The sequence below is a fragment of the Zootoca vivipara genome, chromosome 1 (assembly GCF_965207765.1).
Source record: "Zootoca vivipara chromosome 1, rZooViv2.hap1.1, whole genome shotgun sequence".
Lineage (NCBI taxonomy): Eukaryota > Metazoa > Chordata > Lepidosauria > Squamata > Lacertidae > Zootoca > Zootoca vivipara.
The window spans coordinates 37,887,277-37,911,671 of NC_142582.1; the positions used below are offsets into that span (position 1 = coordinate 37,887,277).

Consider the following 24,395-nt stretch of genomic DNA (forward strand, 5'->3'; position numbering starts at 1 on the left):
GAATTATTTTTTCCCCACCTTGTAAAATTCTGCTGCCCAGGCAGAATTTTTTGAACACAAAAGAATATTTAAGCAGTTATAGGAACTTTACAGAAAGAGACTTTATTTACATTTAGCAAAAATTCCCCACCAGCAGTTACCCGAGGAACTAAATTGTGGACACACCCATGTGGATGCAACTTCTTATGAATTGCTCCTCATGTGATGTGGTTTGACAGATTTGAATCGCCATCTTTACTATGCCACATGAGCCTAGTGCCCATTGCTTTGTTGCTCCTTCCCGAAGTTGATGGCAACATGCTGAGGACAACTTTGTGGGTCCCATGACCAAGTACTGCAGAAAAGTTCAAAATGATGGTTTTAAAAACCATTTCCCAAATTTGCCAGGTCCGTTGCTATTCTTTAAATCAGGGATGTGGAACCTCAGGCCTGAGGGGGTGACAGCTTCCGGAAGTATGGTAACTGCCACAGTTGTAGCAGCAAAGGCCGTGACCACAGTGGTGTGGAGGCAAAGGCCACGGTGGTGGCCAGGGTGGCAGCAGAGGGGGGGGGCAGTGTTGGCATTGAGATTAGCCATGCAGGTAGGTCTCAGGTTGCCGTGGCCCAAGCCACAGAAGCTAAGGCAGGGTGGGGTGCATGGTGCAGGGTGTGTGTGTCCTGATTTACCCTCCCAAAAAGTTGGAAGGTATGCTGTTACAGTAAGTAGAATGTGACCTCACATCAAAATCTCCTAATCTATGCTGACTCTGACATAGATACGTTCTTCTCTATGCTTCAGAGGGTCACTAATGCAGCCACTGATTAAAAAAAAGGGAGCTTAAACACACAGCTTCCATTTTTTTGCAGCAGTCCTTTTGAAGTAGACATCTAGTTTGGTCCTTGGAATGGTTCAAATGTTAGAATGATGTGAGAAGCAGAAGCACAAAGAGAGTCACGTGCTTGCTTGCTTGCTTGCTTGCTTGCTTGCTTGCTCTTGTAAATCTGAAGCGAAATTTGTAAGCACCACTTCAGATGTTACTGTAGAAACAGGGGAGCAAAAGTACAAGGCACTCAACCTTTTCTTTCACAGTTTCTTGAATCAGCTCTGAGAGAAAAGCAGCAGACAGAAGTAGAAGAGGGTGCAATTTTATGGAAAGTAAGAGCCAGGTCTCTCTCCCTCCACAACCCCAGTAATTATAGTAGAGGTTTTCATTTGGCTATATATGCTTGTGTAATATTAGTCAATAAAGCAAGTAAAGCCATCCATTTTCAGAACCTCCATCCAACTGAATGGGGTGTAAAACTGGGAAGCTGGCATAAGTTATTGCCACATTTGAGCTCCATCACCACTTGTTTCAGGACCAATTCATTTGGTCTCTCAACACTGAGGACTCAAAGTGGAAACTGCTTCCATTAAAAAAAACAAAAAACATACTCATTTCACACTCATCAACACTCATGTTGATGTCTATCAACATACAAAATGTATTTATACATGGTGTGCCACTTCAGGGTACGAAATATGTGCTTGCATTGTCTCCCAGGGCTACCAACATTTTCATGCCCTGGGCTCTCTAGCAATCTGTTGCCCATCTGCACTGTCTTTCCCCCCCTCTATCTTCCATTTCTCAGAAGTGAGTGAACATCGGTAACTTTTACAAGCAAGGCTTTATAGGCCAAATGTGAAGGGAGTAAAGTAAAAACAAATGAAAGTCGCAAACAAAAACAAATCTTCATAAAATCATAACCTCCACTAAAATTGTATTAAAATGATTTTTTTAAAAACCATACACAGGGCACATAGGGCAGGATTCACTTAGGGAGCCCCACAAGCACTTCTGCTTGCGCAACAGGGCATCCTCCCTCTTCCCTCCCAGTGCCCCACAAAATTGTCTTGGAGGGTTGGGAAGAGCACACACACACTCTCTCTCACACACACACACGCACACCAAGCAGTGCACAGGGATAGAGAGTGATCATTCCATCTGGAAAGCTGCACATTTGCACAAGTAGAACAATCATAGTGTGACACCAAATTCCACGTTTTTATCATATCCTATTATGTTATGTTGGAAACCCAAGCATTTCAGCATCAAGAACTTGAAAATGAAATTGATTGTGTAAAAGTGAACCGTTTTCTTAAGAACATAAGAACTTAAGAACATAAGAATAGGCCTGCTAGACTGACCAGTGGCCCATCTTGTCCAGGATCCTGTTCTTTTGGTGGCCAATGAGATGCTTATGTAGGGTTCCCATACGTCCAAAATTTCCCAGACATAGCCAGAATTTGGCCATCGGAAACAGTGTACGGGTAGAAATCGCTGAAATGTCTGGGAAAATCCATGGCAACCCATGTTGGCAGTGTGGATTTGGGGGAATTCCATTTAAAAAAAAATAAAAAATATGAGTTGATAGTTCTAGCACTTTAAAATAGAGGTTCCAGGGAAGAACCATGCATCAGATTAAGGCAGCTCTGTACATTGCATTCAATTTGCATCCTTTTATTTGTGTTGTAGTCTGTGTGAAACATTTATATCTTTGCTTTAGATTTATTACTCTGGGGCAATGAAGGTGGTATTTGCACTGACCTAGGCTCTTCTGAAAGAGGATGAATATTTATTAAATCAGTTTTTTAAAATGTAAAAAATGAAAAGAAATGCAAGATGGAAAACAGTGCCATGACGATTCCTTTCCAGAGATGATGAATGCACATTCCATCAGTTCAAGACTACTCAGATATAGATCCATTGGGAGAATTCCATACAAGTACAGGATTTTATAAAATGGTTTGAAAAGGAATAATTTTACAGAGAGGTTCAATTTGATCACATCAAGGAGTGAATTCAAAGGAGATCCCTGGAGGGTCTGACTGTCTCATTAGCATCCTCTTCTCCCCAATTCACTTTATGATATATATATTACCTATTATCGATGGTATTTTATTCCTTGCTGGAGGAAAATGCTTCCATTCTGTCATGCTCTTGTTTGAATTGGAGATGTGCTGAACACCTGGAATCATGAAAAATGGAAGGGAATCCCAAAATGATCGGGGGGGGGGGATGCATGCCTCCTGATCTTCATTGGCTTAAGTGCTTTGCCAGCTATGAATGTAAGAAATGCCATGGAAGATCCTTCTAGTTCAGCGTTCTTTCTCCAGCAGCTCCAGTAAGATGTGCCTCGGAAACTCTCAAGCAACATGTGGTGGAGAGAGAAGTCTCCTACTTTTTACCCTCAAGTCGATCTGTGAGCCAAAAGCTGCGCTGCATCTGAATATGGGAGTTCTAGTTTAGGTGCCATGGCTAATTGGAGAAAAAGTAAATGTTCCATATTTGTAGCTTTGCATGCATGCCTAGACAAATTTAGGTGTTCAACTAAACATGCCAAAAGTTATTAGCCCAAATCGTATTATTCCCAGTTGTTTGTTTCATAATTAAAAATCCTCCTGCAAAGAACTGCCCCCCCTTCTTCTTGATAGTTTAGGGAAGCTTTTAATATATTTAATGCTGTATTATTTTTAACTCTAGATTGGGAGCTGCCCAGAGTGGCTGGGGAAACTCAGCCAGATGCGCAGGGTGTAAATATTATTATTATTATTATTAATGTTTTATTAATTTGGACATTAAGCTACAATAAGCATATTGCAAAATTTGGAGAAAGGCAAAATCTGAATGTTAGTTACATAAGAGCTGTTCGACTGGAATTTGCTGCCAAGGAGTGTGGTGGAGTCTCCTTCTTTGGAGGTCTTTAAGCAGAGGCTTGACAGCCATCTGTCAGGAATGCTTTGGTGGTGTTTCCTGCTTGGCAGGGGGTTGGACTGGATGGCCCTTGTGGTCTCTTCCAACTCTATGATTCTATGACTTGAGTTCATATGGTGTGGATCAGGTCCATTGGCATCAAAATTCATAGAAATCGTATTTCTCAAGCATTTGTATTCAAAATAGCATAAAAAGAGCTCTTTGGCTGCACCGCTAAGCAAGAGAAGAAATACTGTTGAAAAAAGCATGGCTTACTTTTGAGTGTGCAAGTGGTTCATGAGATGGCATGACCTTGGCAGGCAACCGTATCATCTGTTCCATTGCGTGCCATCATGCCAAATCACTGCATAATTGGAAACTGAACATAACTGATCTGTACAAAGGTTAAGGAAGTACAAGTCAAAAGTCTGGTATAAGTGTCAAAAAACTGAAGGCAGCAGTTTTGGTATTGGTGAAAGAATACCAATTCTTGTCTGCTTGGGGATATTCTAGATAATCCTTTCTAGAATTTTGCCATATATACTGCACTGTAAACAAAAGGCTAAGCTTCTTGGAGGATACTAGGTTTGTAGGAGGAGGAAGAGTATGGCTGTATGCAAATTGCAAACACTGCATCCCTAAAAGGGGTTATTACATTGTGCTCTAGTGGTGTAAAATATAGTGATTTGTGTATGTGCCTAGCCACACATTTCCTTTTCACAGTATTTCCCCCTGTGCATTCTGAACGGAACAGCTTTGGATACTGTCCAGGGGTGGGAAAACTGGCCTTACATATATTGCTGACTACAACTGCCAGGGCTGATGGGAACTGGAACACAAGAAGCATTTTGAGGGCTACAGGTTATCCACCTTTTACATAGACTAGTAGTAATGGTGAAGCCTAAGTGTGTGTCTTATCACACATGGCTCCACTTGGTGGATCCCAAAAGTCTGAAGTCGGCCAGCCCCTGTCATAGAGATTTTAAAAACCAGTGTCCTAAAACCACTGTAACAGAGCAGTAGGATCCCCCCCCCTCTTTGTTGCTGCCTACTGCACAAGAGTGTGTTTTCTAGCAGATGATCCTCATAGGTTAACTCCCCTGCACAAGCCATGACAAAGACGTTGCCTGGAGAAACAAAACCATAAAGTAAACCTTTCCCAGGTAGACAGTCAAGTTCTCTTGATACAATCCTGATCCATAAAAATTAATGGGAGTCTTACTCCCTGTCTTCAATAGGATGCACACGGCATTGTTAGGTTTGTTGAAAAAGTGAAGGTAGCAGTTAGAAGATTAAGCGAAATTGCCTTTTCTCTGCCTCTGATCTCTGGCTCCGTCTTGTATTTGTGTAGGATGTGCCAGAGCTATTGAAAGAAGCAGCCTGTCAAGTGTCATAATGTTAGGTGTTTAATTTTCCTAAAAATGAACCTTGAAAATGTCTATAATTACATGTCTCCTCCTTTAGCTTTCCAGCTTTCATGATGGAGTGAGAGACAGACGCCTGGTACTTATGGGTATTGATTATTTAAAGTAATGGGCTGAGACTGATTTAATCTAGCCCTACTACGATGGGGCTTCTAAATGGTATTTCTCTTCAGTGTGGAGAGAAATTCAAAGTAGAGCTCTATCCCAGGCAGAAGCTGCCCATTTCTATATTTGTATTATGTATTATTTGTAAACTGGTTATGCTTATGGATAAGTACATTTGGGTTAGGGTTGCCTTTGCAACTTGTAACAATGCAGCATCTTGCTAGTTTCTATTTGTGCACAGGCTGCAATCTGGAGAAGTAATTTCACTTGCTGTCTGGTGCTTGCTAATTCCCCCAAATAAGCAAGGCAATGTATGTATTTATAGAGTAATTGTGTCTGTTGTATTGATGTCTGTGGCACACAATTGTCTCCAGTAAACATCCCCCTGATGATAATTCTGTGGATTCTTATCTAAGACATAAGTTCATGTGAATGGATACATGCGGAGATCTGAAATTGATCAGATTTTTTTGCTCACCGTAGTTCTTACAAAGCATAGGCAACAGACATGATGATTAAGATCCTTTCTCTGCTATAGTCAGTGCTTTTTTATGATGGTACTCAACTTCTCAAGATATAAGCAGTGCTACATTTCTATTTAAAAAAGAGGTGCCAGAGCTCACCATGAGCTTCTCCCTGGTTCTCTTAGAATGGCAATGGCGCCTACCTGAGAGGTGCCTGAGCTGAGCTCTAGTGAGCTCTGGATGAAAAAAAGCTCTGGATATATGTACTTTTATCCCCTGCTGGCTATAATATGGACACACAACCCTCTGGCTGCATAGATACCATACATTTAAACCACATGACTTTCCCTGAAGACTCCTGGGAACTGTAGTTTAAGGTTGCCAGGAATAGTTGTTCTGTGAGGGGAAAACTACCAGGAATCGGGGGGAAGGGGGATCAGTTGCTTTAAAGGTGGTCTCTTCCAACTCTATGATTCTAAAGGTGTTTTAAATGTACAGTGTACATGCAGTCTTAGTTGTGGGTTCAGAGAGTATACGTTTCCTGTGTCATGGATCACAAAAGCACTTGAGGGCCCTGTGAAGGCAAACTAGCTTTATAATAAGGCACTTGATAGCCTTGCTGACAGGTGAAGAGCAAAGGAAGGGCTTGGCGGGGAAGAGGACGTGGCCAGTGGCATTCTCTCCTGAAGCCACCGGCACATACACCTCAACCCTGTGCCCATCTTTGCTCTGCTGCATTATATATCCGAATAGTTTGTGGAAGTAGTTCAAAGCAGAGTGGGATTTTAAACCTGTCTACATGGGACTGCCTGCACAAGAAAGTTTAAACCTCAGAGGAGAAAATCACTGTGTAATTATTCCTGCCTGTCAGAAATGGTTATGAAAACTCACCCCAGGGACTTCACTTTCCCTTCACTCGCTCCCTGCCACAGTGAAGCGGCAGCTGTAGGAAGTGCAAAAAGAGCTTTTCATGTCCCGTCTTGCCTTCACCCCTTATTATGTCTGTCTGCCTGTATCCACAGTGACCTGCGGAGTAATACCTTATTTACTTGGGACTTCTAAAGAGACATCATTTTCTTCTTTGAAACCCTGCCCTTTTCCAAGGCTGCGGTTGGCGTGTTCTGCCAAGCCAGGTTTGGGAGACTTCTGTACATTCTGGTCCTCATTTGTCTTTGGCCAGATGGACTTTTAACAGTCGCCAGCCATGCACACTCAATTTCAGTGCTAATTAAACAAAGTCTCTCATTTGTTTGCAGTACTTTCCATTAACATACACCAGGAAGGCACACTTTTCCAACACACGGTTTGAGCAAGCCGTACCAGTTTTGGAACATTTAAACAAAAATGTGACAAATAATCGCTTCCTTTTTGCAGTTTGACGTTTCACGTCAGCAAGATATACTTTTCCGGCTCCACTACAACTAAATTAAAATGCTACTTTTGTTAAGCGGTATCTAAAGGAAAGGTTTGGCTGTGTGCAGCTTTAAGATATAAGAACAAGGTAGAATTGATTGTATTATTTTATTAGTCGGTTTATACTGAAACGGCCTTGAATGCTCTTTGGAAAGATAAGTTGTTGGGTTGTGTTTTTTTTTGTTTTTTTAAACTAAATTAAAACAGGACTGATATAAGCAGCAGTGTTTCTGCATGAACCGATTTTGTAATACTATGCTGGGAGATCTGAATGTACTTTCTCCACCTTCATGGAGTTGTTACCAGGTCTACCTGGAGATGCATGGGTTTGAATCTGGGACCTTCAACATACACCCCTGCTTGGAAGGCAGTGGTTCTCTGTCATGAAAGGTTTTTAAGCTGTAGCAGCATGGCTGCCTATTTGGGATGCTGTCATGATAGCATTTCTGCATTGGCTGGGAGTGGAGAATATGGCCTGTACAGTCACCTCCAACTCTATGGTTCTCTGTGAGCAGGACCCAGGCATGTAGAGATCTGCCCTAGGTCCATGAGCATAACATACAGGAACTGCCTACCGAACAGATATATATTTTTTAAATGCCTATCTTGCTTTGAAAATAGTTTCAGTCTGCTGGTTTTCTCTCTCTGTTCACTGATCATCAACCGAAAAGCGCCGCAATAAACAGGCTATGAAGTGCTGTGTCAATATCGGTGAACCCCCTCCCCCCCCCCCAAAAAAGTTGAGGGTAAGTGAGAAGTGAAATAAACAGAAGGATGATTTAGTGGCGAGACTGGGTTCTTAAATGCATGGCCACCCTCTGGAGATGTGACTAGAATATTTACAGCGGTGCCTTCAGCAAACATGCTTCCCTAGTGAGCATCATTGATTAAAAATCCACATTTGTAATCTGCATTTAAAGAATTAATCCATATAATCGCATTAGTTAATCTTATAGCTTTCTGCCTTTGGTAAACAGAAATGTGCCTTTGTTGGCCAGAATATAACTTTTATCGTTGATGATACTAGGTGGTTTCATGCCAGAACGGTGCAACTACTTAGCAGAGTTGAAGTGAAAAGCATCTTAAGGCTCCTTCATGTAGGTTTCCCTGAGATCTGGGGGTCACACCAGAGTGTCAGGGCTAGAGTCAGGCAATAGGCTGGCACAACACAATGAATCACTCGAATCAGTTAACTCTTTATTCAAGGAAACAATCTACCGCACTGGCCTAGTGGCCTCAGCAACTCTTTAAATGAGATCTTGCCCCAATGAAACAGTTGCGAGGACTGAAGGTCTCCTAGTGTCCTTCCCAGTGACATAAAGATGAAACTTTCCCAGTGTCCACTAGGATTCCTCATCTCCAGGGTCTTTCCCACGCAGACTCAGACTGCATCTGTGCACAACCTCCCTCTTCTCTGTCCTCCTTATTTCTCAGCATGTTCTAGGAGACCGGGGGGAGGGGAGCCAGTCACAGAAGGAAGGGGAGACCCCTGGCTTCTTCTGCAGCCAGCGCCTCTGCCTCTTTGCCCCCCTCCTCCCCAGCCCCCACTTCTGCCTTGGAGTCTGAACAGTGCTCTGCCATAGCATCTTCCTGTTCACTACTACTGCTTCTGACATCTCCTCCTCCCAGTCTAGTCCTTCTCCCTTTGACCACTTGTCGTCATCCCACCACCACTTCCCTGGCTTCGAGCCGTCTTCCTCTGGGAAGAAGAGATTGGTGCCACCGGAAGTCAGGTTCCAAGGCTGCAGGGGGCACAAGTAAGCACCCCTGCTACTGCTTGGTGTTAAGGGGACCAGAATCTATCCACATTCTGTCATGTTAGAAATAGCAGCATATGATTTCCCACCTCTGCGTACCCACCTGCATGCACTCAGGAGTAAGCTGGACAAATCTAGGCTTTGATGCACAAGTTTGTGAAAAGAAACCTGTTTCCAGGACCCCAAACTCTGTTAGATAACTACCATCTTACTTGAAGCTAAAGGATATCCAGTCAATACACAAAGTACTCCTGAACTGCCCAATTGCCCTCCAGATGTTGTTGGGTTCCAACTCCCATCAGCCCCAGCTGATGGGATGCCCAAGGATTAAGGGTGATGTTGCAATCCAGAAGCATCTGGAGGGTGAGGAGTTTACCATTCCTGGCTTAGGCACTGAAGAGGAAGCCCACATTCCTTGGCACAGCCTCTTCATCCACCAATCTTTTCATTAATCCTCTTCCTCTGCCTGGTGATAGGCAGTGTGGTGTAGGGGTTAGGGTGTCAAGTCTAGGCCCTGGGAGGCCATGGTACGAATCCCTACTCTGTCTCAAAGCTCATTGGGTGACCTTGGTTTTGGGGAGGATTAAATGAAGAAGGCCATATGTCCAAACCTGAGGTCCTTGGAGAGAGAAAAAGTGGGCTACAAATGCAATAATTAATGTGGGACAAAAGTACAGTCCTGCTGGCTAAAGCGGATGAGAAAAAATGAGGGTGAGCAAAAGAGAGAGAGGAACTATAGGCTGGTGCTGTAATGCCTTGGAATGTGTAAGTGTTTTGGAGTAAAACCATTCGATTTCTGACTGATGGAAATACTATGCCATTGCGCGGCTCCTGAAGGGGCCTAGATCCTTGAGCTGCCATGACTGCTATCTTAGCTAGGGTGTTTAGAAGGCCACAGGGTGACTTTGATTTAGCTAAAATGCTGTATGTATGGCCAGCTCCTGGTGGGAGTTTTACCCCAAACCCCTCCAATGCACCATGCTCGTGAACGGTGCATTAAACATCAGACTTATAGCTTCCTTTCAGGAGTTTTTGTCTGAGTGTTGCCAGGAAATTTCAGAAATACAGTCATACCTTGGGTTAAGTACGCTTCAGGTTGAGTACTTTCAATTTAAGTACTCTGCGGACCTGTCTGGAACGGATTAATCCACTTTCCATTACCTTCAATGGGAAAGTTCACCAGGTTAAGTACGCTTCAGGTTAAGTACGGACTTCCGGAACCAATTAAGTACTTAACCTGAGGTACTACTGTAACCTTATTTCATGGGTAGCAAGCTGGGAGAGAAATATAGACACTTTTGCTATTTTTCTCATTATCCTCAAGGCATATGTGAATTCACCCTGAGCTTTCCTCTGAAGAGGGTGAACTTCTTTTTAAAAATGGATTATCCATTTCGAGTTTTATATAAGTATCAAGCCGTCTGATTATGGATCTTCAGCAGATTGCATCATCTTGTGTACTAAGCTAGTGAGATGGATCAGAAAATGATACTATTTCTCCATCTGAAAGAACCCAGACTATATTGTAGGTTGTTTGTTTGTTTTAATGAACAGAACAAGGCTGACCTCTGGTGCCTAACAGTGAAACTGCTATGTGGTCCATTTGGAGGGAAAGATTACAGGCATGTAACAATTGGCTCAGTGGGTTAGCAATTCAGTGAAAAAGTTTAAGAACTCGAAAAGACATCAGTGAGACCTGTTACTCACATAGCATGATTTTAAAGCAGTAGTAAATACCAAGGTTATAGAGAGAGAAAGAAAGCAGACCTCCGAATTCCCAGTTTCTATTAGTTTAGACAAGCAGCCTTAGGTCTACTTCAAAAATTCCAAATTTGAAAAACAATAGCAAAGCAATGCTCAGATTATGGGGAAAATATTGGGTCTCAATGAAATGTGAAAGGGCCATCTCCTGACCCTCACCAATTTGAGCCATATCATGGCCTTCCCTTATGTAGTTTTATTGATTTAATAATATCGCTAGATCACATACAGCAAAAAGAAATCTCAAAGCAGTTTCCAACAATAAAAATACAAATTAAAACAGAAAAACAAAATAATGGATAATAGAACAGAAGGACACAGTGCTAAGGGTAAGAATGAACAAATAGTTCATTGATGGTTCATCACGGGTTTCATTTTTCCAACCTTTGGTTTGGTTCTCCGCATTTATATATCAGTTTGCAAAAATAGAGTCCTCACAAAAATAATACACATGTTTTGTATGCAATTTTCTGTATTCTAGTATTCTATTTTTGCAAATCAGTTTCCTCTAACATAATTATAGATTGTTTTCAAAATTCTATGCATTTGACTGGACACATTCTACATGTTATTTGGCTGGATAACTGGAATGCAAAGTTCAGAGAAGTGCAATTTTCAAAGAATGGCAGAGTTTCAGTTCACATATTGTTTCTGAAATTGTGAATTTAGTATATTCTCCTTTAGATGCTTATTGAATCGAATTTCTCTCCCTGCCTAGCTATAGGTCAGGGAACGGCCAAGCAAACAGACAGGTTTTTATATCTGGCAGAAAAATGCGGGGGGGGGGGTTTTCCAGAGGATAAGGACCACCATGGAAACCCTCCTCTGGTTATCTTAATGATCCACTGGGGCTCTGTCAGTGTGTGGGTCTGTTTTCAGTGTCCTCTGCTCTGGTCAGCCAACCATTATCTGAAAAGGTTTTCCTTTAGCCTTCTTAAAACCATAGCTAAGGAGACCATCTAAAAACATGTAGGCAGTCACCTTGTGAAATCCAAGTGCTGTTGCAAAGCCAATAAAGAGGAGATGGGTCCAATTTTAAAATGGGCATGAAGAAAATTGGGCATGACAAGCATAGCAATAGATGGTGGAGGGCTGTATGAATCAGAAGTGGCACCCTGTTTCCTTAACGCGGAGGAAGCATAGAACACATGGCAACTTAGTAGATCTCTTTGATTTTCTCACGATACTCCTATAAGCATTCTACAAGCAGCAGAGATGGGGAAGACTGTTTGGAAGAATCGGGGGGGGGGGTTGATTGCTCTGCCCATCTCTCCCTCTCCACTTTGTTTCCAATGGGAAAAAACTAAATATAATGTAAGCAGAAACAGAAGAATGCAAAAGCATTCCTCCACTCTCTCTTTCACCCTGAGGGCCTGAGTCCGGCATGCTGTAAAATAGGAAGGTCAAACACATACCGTTCAGGATTGCACTGATAAAGTGATTACTTTTGTTTGGAAATTGCCCTAACTTTAGGACTTAAGAGTTAAATAAATGCTTGAAATTATGGTACTGGTAGTGATGCTGACAGCAATACCTACTAGACAATCTCTTATATAAATTATTCTTGTTTCAGAAAGGCTTGCCTGGCACCTTCATTGAATATTTTTAGGCGCCAGGCAAAAACATTCCTCTTCACCCAAACCTTGGGCTGATTAAATAATCTGGTTTTTTAAAATGTTTCAGCTGGCAGGGGTTGGGTTATTGGTATTATGTTATGTTGTGTATTTTGTGTTTTTATACTGTAAACCACCCTGGGATCTTCGGATGAAGGGCGGTATATAAATTTAATCAATGATAATAAGCCTATGGTCCTAAACAGTTACTAAATCTCATTGATTTATGTTACTTCTGTGTAAACTGAGCATTCATTGCTTAGACTCAACTGCAGCTAAGTAAAGTGAACAGACCCCAAATATAAAGTAAGTCAGTGACCCACTGTTAAATCAAATCTAATCTCCAACTTGCATGGTTTGTTGTTTGTCCTCCATTAGATGAAGAATTAATTAGATGAATCTTCACGTAGTCAGTGATCAGAAACAACGTTGCGGCTGACTGGGATGAAAGCAGTCTGTTGTGGGATGTTTATTTCTTCCTACCGCACCAGCTAATTCATCTGCAGTAATTGGCTTGTGCTCGTCAGAGCAGTGAGGCATAAGCCAGCGTTTTCACACTGATCTGTAGCAATGCTTCCCATGATAACAAAAAATTAATGGTCTCTACTATTGGCTGCTTTTATTTACATCCAGAGTTTGATAATTAGTGGACTCATTCAGTCATCATCAGTCTCATTTCAAGCCAAACTGGAGAACGTGGTGGTTATAAAATGAGATCAAGGAGGTCACCAAACTGCTGTTGATTACGAAGAAAAATGAAACACTATTTTTCTCTCCTAAACTTGCAGCCATAGGAATCCTGCTCTGTACTTGAGCTACTCTGTCCCCCTAACTATTGTCTCTATTCTAAGTTGTTTTAAACTGATTTTAACATTGTGTTTTAATGTTGCAGGCCACCCAGAAAACTTGGGGTGAAGGGCAGATAATAAATTAGTAATAATAATATTAATATTCCTATTACCACTTTAAAAACTATATTTCTCATCAGTCTTGCATTGTAAAATTGAAATAAATGAAGCTATTATTTTTTATTCTGAACCACCCATTTTCTCGGGAGGTGTTTTTTAACTGATAGCAGTTCCAAAGTACTTGCTTGCGCATTGGAATTTCAAATCATTTCCCTCTAATAAGTCATTAATATTTAACATTAAAAGCAAATTGTTTTGTTCTTTTACATATCAACACACACCACCTACCACCAACACAAAATTCTAAGAAGTAAGTTAATGCCAGGACTCTTTTAGGCAGATAGTCAAATTGTGTTCAAGGTGTGTGGATTTTCAGCCGATATGAAGCATGCTGCATTACTTTTTTAAAAATAAGATATGCCATTTTAACACATTACTATTCCAGTTGTTAACTACTGTAGTCAAGATGTTTCAGTTCATGCTTCTTGCTTTCATCTACGGGAAAGTTCCCGAAACTAACTTTTCCCTCAAAACTTGTTTTTACACTTGAGTGTCAATTTAAGCAGCGTTCGTCTTTTCTAAGAGTTTTGAAAATAATAACCACTTCCCATCAAGGTTCCTCTAAAATACCTGAAATAGAGAAAACAGGCTTTGATTTGGCTGCATTACAAGAGGTGTTGCAAATCAAGAAGTTAGGAAGTGCAGACCACTTCATCAAGCTCACAGAAGCATGTTTACCCAAGGAAGGGGCTGGTATCAAGTAATCAGGCAGATTTGTGGAGGGCAAGGCTGCCCATGGTTACAAGCCACAAATGCAATATGCTTCCTCTAAGGTCAAGTCAGTGTGCTTCTGAACAGTGTGCAATGGCAGCAAAGGACTGTTGTCTCCCTGACCTGCTTTAGGCTTCTCATAGACATCTGGGTGGCCACTAGGAGAACAGAATGCTGGACTAGATGGACCATTGGCCTGATCCAGCCAGGGTCTTCTTGCGTTTTAGCGCAGATATACACCAAAGCAGAGGACCTGGATGGATCTTTTGCAGTGATGCAGGGTAAGAGAGCATGGTTGCAGCTGCTCTATTTTGATACTATTGTTTAGCGTACTGTTTGTGGTGTGCAAGGTGTCATGTAAACCCTGTATGAGAGTTGGTTTCCGGACTCACAATGCAACTGTAACATGGACAGAGCAGAGGAGTGGACAAAACTAGCTGGCAGCAGATTATGGCCAAGAGGTGAATTTATAACAATTGAGAAGTGTTCATAGCTAAGCTGAGATTTGTAGACTTTAAGTTCAGGGCTGTACAAGCTAAAACCCACTAAATTTCTTTGCCCATGCAGTTTCCCAGATATTTGACTAAACATAAATTCAGATGAATGGAAACCCATCAGATAAAGTTGCAATATGTCTGAAATTTCCCAGACTTAGGGGGAATACTGACGCCCCTAGAAGTGTCCAGGTGGAAATTGATTTAAAATATCCAGGAAAATCAAGACGTATGGCAGCCCATTTTGGCAGTGCTGTTTTTGCCAATTTTCCATTAAAAATGGCTAAAAAATGGTTGTTGCTGCTGCTGCTGCTGCAATTTTACCAAAGAAAGGCCAACAACTTTTCTATCTGAATTTTTATTGTCTGAAATATAACAACTCTGCCACCAGGTATAGTTTGAAAGGGAGCAGCAATTTAAAAAAATTATGGAAACCGGACATTGCAGATAAAATTTCCAAATTTCTGCATACTGAATGTGTGTTTGGAAATAACATATATCTCTCACTCACTCACTCACTCACTCTCACACACAGACTTTACAGCCAAGATTTCAAAATACGATTTAAAAACAAAATGGTATGATATAAAATCAAAGATGTCTCATTCGACAATGACTTTACCTGGAATTTTCCAGTTAAAGCGTTTTTCACAGTCTAAGAGCACAATGCAATCACAAAAGCAGTTAATGGTACAAAGCCACTAAGGAAAACCTTCTTGGCTATACAAGGGGGTAGCACAAAGTCCCATATGCATCTTCATTTCACAATTCAATGGCATGGTGATTGCTCCTTTAAAAGGTGGCTGAAGCTTCTTTTCCCCACGCAAAAGAGATGAAAGGCAACATATAGGAGGGGGAGGAAAAAGAGGCTCTACTTCTGTTGAGGTACTATAATGACCACAGTAGGGTGTGTATGCTTGAACAGAGCATTTAAGATAACTAGATATTTCTCCTTTCTTTTAAATCAAAGGGCACCTATCCTTAGAGATCAAGCTTCTTCTGAAGTTATTCCTTCCATCACCACCAAAATCATGGCAGCTGGATAAAAACTTCCGCCTTCTCTTTGTCCCCCTGGCTAGCACTCATTCATGATTTGTATAGATTGTGTACATTTGGAGAAACAGAGTCCTCGTTAGATTAATGCTATGAGTTGTAGCTCCGCCCAAAGAACAGAATCCCAATGGAAAACAAGTTATAAGGAAAGACTAATACAGATGAGTAATCATCACTGCAGTTGAATTAGTTGATATGTTCTCTGTCAATGACAGTGATACAGTATTGATCTCCGCTCCAGCTTCTTGTTTAAGACTTGACTAACAAGGTGTAATTGGATTTGTTGTTGTTTAGTCGTTTAATCGTGTCCGACTCTTTGTGACCTCATGGATCAGAGCACGCCAGGCACTCCTGTCTTCCACTGCCTCCCGCAGTTTCGTTGAACTCATGTTAGTAGCTTCGAGAACACTGTCCAACCATCTCATCCCTTTCTCCTTGTGCCCTCAATCTTTCCCAACATCAGGGTCTTTTCCAGGGAGTCTTCTCTTCTCATGAGGTGGCCAAAGTATTGGAGCCTCAGCTTCAGGATCTGTCCTTCCAGTGAGCACTCAGGGCTGATTTCCTTCAGTCCATGGGACTCTCAAGCGTCTCCTCCAGCACCAGGCAGAGCTAAACTAAGATCCCAATAGTATTCCTGATGTGCTTCTTCTTTTAACCACTGATGCATTTCATCCTTGCTTCCCTGCTTGCACCAGTTTTCAAGTGAATGGCTGGACAGTCCTTATCATAACAAGCTAAGTCGTAATTTCAGTTCACCTCTTCCTGATCTTAACCCATCATACCCAGTCCTAAGTTGAAAGGGTGCATTGGCCAATCTCCATCTTGAGCTCTTGGCAATCTGGTTCTGTATTTAAAATTCTAAAATATTAGAACTGTAGAGTTGGACGGACCCCAAGGGTCATCTAGTCCAACATCCTGCAATGCAGGGATGAATCACAGGAAAGCATCCTGAGGTTATGGAGGTTACACTCTTTAGAACATATGCCTTTAAAAGTTAAGTGTCGGCGTTTAAGCAATACTAGGAACAGGCATAGGCAAACTCTGCCCTCCAGCTGTTTTGGAACTAAAACTCCCATCATCCCTAGCTAACAGGACCAGTGGTCAGGGATGATTGGAATTGTAGCCCCAAAACATCTGGAGGGCCGAGTTTGCCTATGCCTGACTAAGGACAGTCAAAACTATTCACAGGGATTTTCTTGCAAATATATTCGGCAGTGATAAAACTACCTTCCCTTTTCCGTGTTTTTCCGGGGCAAAACTGTTCCCCTCATAGTTTACATCGTCGCTATTTGCTGTCACTTCCCACTTGCATTCACTTGTGCTTGGTGATTGCTTTTGGTACCAAACAGGAACTTAAAATGTTCAACAACATTTTCTGGAGGAAAAGTCTACCCTACAAAAATTGCGGAACCTGCAGTCCCCTCACATGTTGTTGGACTCCAATTTTCAACCTCAAAATCAGGAGAATGTTCAGCACACCCCTAAAGAAGACGTTAACTTCTCTATTCTAACAGTACAGTAATTACCGTATCTGTTTTTACAGTGACTAAATCAAGAATGAAATTAAAGAGCCTTTCTAAAGAGTCTAGTTTTATCTTGACAGTCAGAAGCAGAGAATTCTAAGAGATAGATCCAGCAGCCCACCTTCAACTGGCATGTGGCATTTCTCCGAATGGCTCCCAAAGTGCCATTCTGCATGCCCTTGCAGGGGGTACACCATAGTCTGGTGGTGCAGCGGTGCCCAGGATGTCAGTTAGCCAGGGATTAGCCTTTCTGCTATGCTCCTGTGAGATCCCACAAGAGGCTGAGGCAAAAGTGCCAACTTGAACAAAACATTGGGGGGCTCAGGTGAGCCCTGCCCCACATAGTTGATCACATGACATGGCACACGCACACCATTTGAATGGCAATGCCCTTCAATTTTGAGGGGAGGCAGCCCTCTCAAATATTTTGTTGCAGAGACAAAGGGACCTCAGCCCCTAGGAATTGGCTCCTTTGGCTGAGAGATGTTGCAGGATCCCATGAGGAATCAGGTGGTCAAGGGCCATTTTGCCCCACGAGCTTCCCCACCTACCTTTCTTCAATGCTAGTGGGTTCCTTGGGTCACTGGGAAACAGAACCTGAAAAGGAATTTTATTCCCAACCTCTGGATTGCAAGTCTCCTGCCTTTCCCTTTATGTGTGCATCTATATTGTGAAGTGTTCTCATGCTCTTGTCATAGCTATGTGCAGAAAGAGCATGAGGGAGGATCAAAAAAGTAGGGCCCTGGGATGATTCAGCCCCTAGCTTAACTGGGGTTGTCTAAAACCTTCCCTGTTTGGCCAGCAGGATCCTGGATATTTGATCTGCACCATGGAGGGACCCAACGCTGGTCAACTCCCATGGGTGGCTGGGGTATATTCCAACCAATAGGAGGAATGGCACTCCAACAAGGCCTGGTTGGAATGAAGGCATGATTCCCACCCTACTTCCATGCCAACCCCACTTACCTGCGGCATAATGAATAAAATTGTGGCAAGTTTTCACCCAAAACAGTTGCCTGGTGTGTATTATTCCCACTGTACCCACGAGCTGCAAATCTGTGACTACCCCACAATTGGAGAAAGGGACATAGCATCAAAATAAAAATAGGGGAAAGCCTAGCTTCATTTGGTGAGCATATGCATCAGTGGGTTAAAAGTTCCCTGGAGAATCAAGCCAGACCTCAATTCAGGTATTTTTAAATATAACTTCCAGTACAGCGTGGGGCTGCTTATTCTACTCTGTGCAGAGCGACACCAACTGCGGCAGCTTCTAAAGAATTCTCAATCCACTCATAAAATTAAAATGTAAATTAGAATACGAACACTATAAATAACAGTCCTGCAATGGTGGAAAATGCAAACAAACAGATTTGCCAGATGTTAGCGAGAAACATTTTCAATGTCATATTGAAGAGATTGGTTTTGCCTTCCCTACAGAATTAAAACTTCTCGTAAAATGAACTCTGGATGACTTTTCCCTAGCTTTGTACATATCCCCAAGCAGCGCAAACTTGAAGTCTATGTGGAAATAGAATGGTGATTAATCTAGTGTTCTTTATTCTGCATGAAGAGTTACTTAGAAATACATTTGAAATACTCAGAAATCAGTCCTTCCAGAGGCTGTCAGGATTCTAGAAGGACAAAAAGTGTGTGTGCTGATGAAAACAATGATGAAAATATCCCAAAGGTGGAGACAAGCCCCCCCCCACCTGTCAATTATCTAACATCATAATGACATCAAGTGATTGACAGCTGCAATGGTGGCCCACGGGCAGGGCAGTCCCGAGCAGGTCGGCCGCCCTGGTGCTGAGGGGCGGAGATCGCTCTGGCACCCCCACCCTTGCAGGGTGTAGCATGGTTTCCGCGCGGCTTTGCACACTGCGCCACCGGGGGAGGACTAAGCACAGTGGTTGCCAAGCCTTTTCTGCAGTGCTTTGCATGAACTCATTAATCCATTGGTTGGCAGGAGCCTGGGAAGCACTGCAAACTCCTTTCAGACAAGTCCTGCCCTTGCCTTCCCCACAATGTGGCCTACCTGACTGCTTTGATATGTGGAACAGGCAGTGTTACAGGCGCCACACAATATTCATGCTGCACTGTAAGAAATCAATGTTTCCACACAGCAGCACCTAACACTTTGGAACTCGTTGCCAATCAACACGAGGCAATTGCCTTTGCTGCAATCTTTTTGGTCCTGCTTAAAATATGTTTGCTTAGGCAAGCCATAGATGTTGGTGTAAAAGAGTAAACCTCTTTTTTAGTTTACTGCTGATATTAATGGCTTTTAATGAACTGTTTTTACTGGTAATTTCAATATTTCATATAAACCTCTTAGCGGTTTCGTAACAATCAAGAGTTATATAAATTTTGTTAAAAAGAATAAAATTATACAATTCCATCAGGTGGGCATGGCTTGTGTAAAATGGCCTCATGGACCGAAGCTGGCCTGCAGGGCAGTGGTTCCACATCCCTGCTTTTAGCCCTCTTCAGGGGCTAATATTTAGCAGACAAATTAACACATGAGAAAGTGGGCTGGAGAACACCAGTTTCTTCACCTCACCCCTTTTTATGACTTGGACAGCAATTGCCTGCAGTCGGGAAGCATTCTGTACAGATGGAGGCTCCCTCTATGTTTTAGGAACCTGATGAAACCTGTAACTGCTCATGTATACACACTGACCCAAACTGGGAAAGATCTCACTGCCAATGTCTTCTTGACAAATAGTGAAAATCTTACCATGAGATATGGACTCTCGCTGGTAAATAGGAACAGTTGAGGGTGTATACTAATATTCCATTAAAGGATGAATGAGGAACCTGCAGTCCCCTCACATGTTGTTGGACTCCAACTCCTATCAGCCCTAGGCAGCAGAACCAATGGCCAGGGATGACTGGAGTTGTAGTCCAGCAACTACTGGAGCACCAAAGCTTCTCCATTTGGAATATGTGATAGAAAGTATGAGGGAGCCCTTTCCTCCCTGTTCTGCTCTCCCACTTCTTTTCCCCTAACTTGTGGCTTTATTATTGAACACGTATGAAAAACCATTGTAAAATACACATATATTAAAAGGGAGCAGCCGAGACTGTTCGCGATATATTGGCAATGGAACTAGTGTAATGGAATAAGTATTGTTGACATACAAATGGCCTCATTTATATTTGGCACTTCTTGGCGACTGTTTTCCAGGCCTCTGAGTTTTGTTCTAAACAACTGAACCAGAAGTGGGAAATTCCTCTGCAAATGTGTTCTAAGCAAATAATATGCACAATTTAGTCACAGTTGAGCACTCTGTGGTTTTATTGTTTCCAGGGATGCAGCACTTAATTCTGTTGGTGAGCACACACACACACCTCACCCAAGACTTGTATTTTATGCAGGTATATTTGGCAACATGTTATTGACACAATATCAGGGCATTAGTGGTGGATTTATTCTGCATTAGTTTGTTCTGATGCCATTGCCCCAATGCTACCACATTATTGCTGTATGAAGGGAAGCACCAAAGGTGGAAGAAAAATAAACCAAAATATCTGTGGTATAAAAAGTTCCAGGAAGTTACAGGATAGGCACTGATGGGAAATGAAGCAGAGTGACTGCCCCAAAACATTTGCAGGTGCAAATGTTATTGAAAATGGGATTGCTGTGAATGATAGCCCTGATAGCATTATGAGCACAAACCATCACCAGTGTGCAATAAATAGGATGTCTGGAGAGGTGTCCTTTTTATTGAATAAATACATATCTGATAACAATATGCAGTTCTGGTAAAAACAAAACAAAACATGTAGCTTGCCCCCCCCAGTGGTTCACAAAGCAAAACAAAAATCCTTTTTAGGTGTTTAGGGGCCTCATGGGGAAAAGTGTATGAGCTCCACAACCATCTTCATCACAATTTCTCTTGCGGGGAAGTGGAAGGCCTGCTCTGCTCTTGCAGGTTCCTCAAACGTTGATTTTTCCTGGATTCTAAAAGGAATGGAGAGCATCTGCCTCTCATACTTTTATAAAAAACCATTTTAGCCGAAGAAGGCTCAACAAAAAATCTACATAAGAGTAAGCTCCAAAATTAATAAATGCATCTTAACTCCTCATTTTTCACAGAGTAGGTTCCCCCCCAAAAAAGCCCCACCCTCCTGTATCCAATATATTTTGGTGTGTGTGTTTTTTGAAAAAAAAACTCTAAGATGTGAATAACTTGTCACCTTAATTTCATTGGGACTTAGCAATGTGATTAGGAGTTGCATGCTAACTAAACCTGAACAAACCTGTTGGGAGTTAAGGCTGGCTATGTTGACACTTTAAATAGAAGTGATACCAGCACCAGCATCTTTTACAAAGATGACAAAACATATGCTTCTTCCCTGAAGTTGCTCATGAGTCATACTGAAGTTTGTATCAGGATATCAAGAACCAAATAGAGGAGATGAAAATCCCATTACAACGTGTTAAGTCACTTCTCAAAGATTGCTTTAAAAAAATGTTCCACGGGGATCCAACTATCATAACCATGAACTTCAGAAGCATGCCTGCAGCTTGGTCATGCTTTTTAACTGAGACTGTCTTTGCTGCCTAAGACGAAAGGGGAACAGGAGCGGCAGTATCTGGACAAGAAAATTGTATCAGCTGCTGTCTTATATTCGCCAGTGACCTTGGCTAATGAATGGTGGCATGGATGACTTGGTATCTCCTCCTCCTGGAATTGCCATTATATAAGACAGTGCTGTTATCCCCAAATTCCTTTGCAGAGTTCCATAAATACTTTAGGTGCAGTGAGCTGAGCTAGCCCTTGAATCAATTTTGTATCGCTGAGTCTTTTAAGGTCCAGGTAGAAAAAGCCATTGAAGCAAATAAACAGATTGATTTGGTAGCCCTTAGAAAACAGGCATTTAATGCAGGCAGACTGGTGGGGAGGGATAGAAGAAGGGTTGCTTTGTCTTTCGAAATGGAGTCTACAGAGAAGTAGCTATCTCAGCAAAAAAACAAAAAAAGCCCGTTTTTCCTTTCTGCCAGCTGATCAGATTGACCCTACTGTTAGGCAGATGGAGGTGACTGCCTCAGATAGCAGATGCTAGGGGGCAGTGGTGGTAGCAGCTTCCCAACCATTGCTCCTGAGCCCAATGTGGGAGGTCAGGGCTGTGCTTGCCATGAGCATGTCCTGGACCCCTGCCCCTCCGGTAACTTATTTGTGGCTGAAAGACTAAGAATATGGGTTATGCAACAAAAACAAAGAAATGCATAAAAAAATAACTTCTGAAATTAACTAACACACATTTAAAATCCAGCATTGGCACACATCCAACCTATACATTTAAAGCACTCTTGTTACGGAGACTCCTAGTAAAGCAGTATATCGGAAGTTCAAGTTGTTTCACAAACTTCCAAATGGCTATAAGCAAAAATAATAATAAAGTGGAAAGCCTAAGGTGTGATTTTGCAGTGCACCAAGTGGAAGCTATAAAGAAGATAAAACGTATATAGCACTGTAACTCACTTCCAGTCCAAGAAAGATTGAAGTATATGATGCCTTTCCCCCCTTACTTGTTTACTCTTCTTAAAAATCATGAACATTCAATTTGTGTACAGCATCTACTTTGGAACGATGCCCTGGCTACAGCTTCTTTTAACTACAGCTACAAATCTGTCTATAACAATGGCTATATGTATCTTTTTTTAAAGTATACGTTGCAACACTGCAGATAAAAGTAGCATTTAGGATGCAATCCTATGCACACTTGTAGTAAATCCCTTTCAACTCCGGTGGGACTTTGCTTCTAAGTAACATGTGAAGGATTGTGGCTGCCAGTGAGTTACAGCAGGCATTGCCAGCTGACCAGGAAAGGGAAGAGTGCATGGATCATGCCATACATCTACACCAGGCATCCCCAAACTTCGGCCCTCCAGATGTTTTAGACTACAATTCCCATCTTCCCCGACCACTGGTCCTGTTAGCTAGGGATCATGGGAGTTGTAGGCCAAAACATCTGGAGGGCCGCAGTTTGGGGATGCCTGATCTACACTTTGCAAGCTTCCTTGAACATTTCCTGATGGAAATGCAGAGGGAGGCTTTTAATAGTTGATTAAGTAACATTAGCTGAATATGAAATAATATGAATGCAATAGCCTTTCCGTTATAACAGCAAAGGCAATAGAATGTTTATCTGCTCCTTGGAGAGGTTGTGGGATCCCCTCCCCCAAAGGCCACATTGGAAAGAGTTCAGCTAGTTTCCCCTTCCCCACCCAGATAAACCAGTGAGGCCAAGGCTCCTTCCCACCTGGGGCTACCCTATCTTTCCCCTCTTTCTCTTCCTTACAGAACAGTAATCTTCAGGTTGGAGAGACATCTCTGACCCTACCATATGGGTTTCAATCTCTGGATCAGTTTGATCCCATTCTAATACCTGCCTTCATATACCTCTCCCTTTAAATTGATGGTGGGTTGTGTGGGTGGGAATGCCTTGTTAAAATCATGAGGATCTGCACCTTGGATCAATGTTTTTAGTGCCATGGTGGCACTGACAACTGCTAGATATGTGATTTCTCCTCCACACAGTTCGTGGATTCAAGATTTCTACAAGGCATGTCCTCCAAATCACCACCAAAGCACATAACACATATGGGGTCCCAAATGTGAAATGTGATATGTGGTTTTGGAGGAGGGGGAATTCTGTGCAAAAACCATAAGGATCTCTTGCACACAGGAAGGACGACCCCTTTTAAGCTGCATGCATAACATGCGTACATTGAGAACACACTTAAGACAGCCTCTCCCCACAAAGAACCCTGGGAACTACAGTTTGTTAAGGGAATTAAAACTTCGTGAAGGTAAACTACAGTTCTCTGGATTCTTGGGGGGGGGGCTGAATGTGTTTTAAATGTACGTATGTACACAGTCTAAGATTAGGACTGCCTCACCACACAGCTGCTACTAAACAGAGGACAGCCTGCTGTAAAGTAGGGCATGACCATCCTAGGCATTCTATATGGGGCTGGGGAAAGGAAGTACCCATGTCAGTGTCTTGTTCCCAGTTGATTAACAATTGGGTTTGTTGTTTGTTTGTTTGTTTGTTTGTAGTATTTATATCCCACCTTCCGCCCAAGGAGCTCTAAGTGGCATTCATAGTTCTCTTCCACCCTATTTCTTTCTCGCAACAACCCTGTGAGGTAGGTTAGGCTGAGAGACAGTGACTGGACCAAGTTCACCCAGTGAACTTCATTGCTTAGTGGGGATTTGAACCGAGGTGTCCCAGGTCCTTGTTCAACCCTCTAAGCACTACACCATACTGGACTTAGTATACAGTAACTGATCAGTAGCATGCAGCTCATTTATTTCTCTATGGTTTCTTTAAATAGATGACACCCTTGCCTCCCAATGATTCCCTGGAATCGAAAGATTCCAGT

The 24,395-nt window shown here is 42.3% G+C and overlaps 1 long non-coding RNA gene across 1 annotated transcript in view; it reads left to right on the top strand.

Moving 5' to 3' along the window:
• Positions 1-24,395, top strand: part of LOC148687528 (uncharacterized) — a 101,050-nt gene that overhangs the window by 12,684 nt on the left and 63,971 nt on the right. The gene's annotated exons all lie outside the window — the stretch shown is intronic.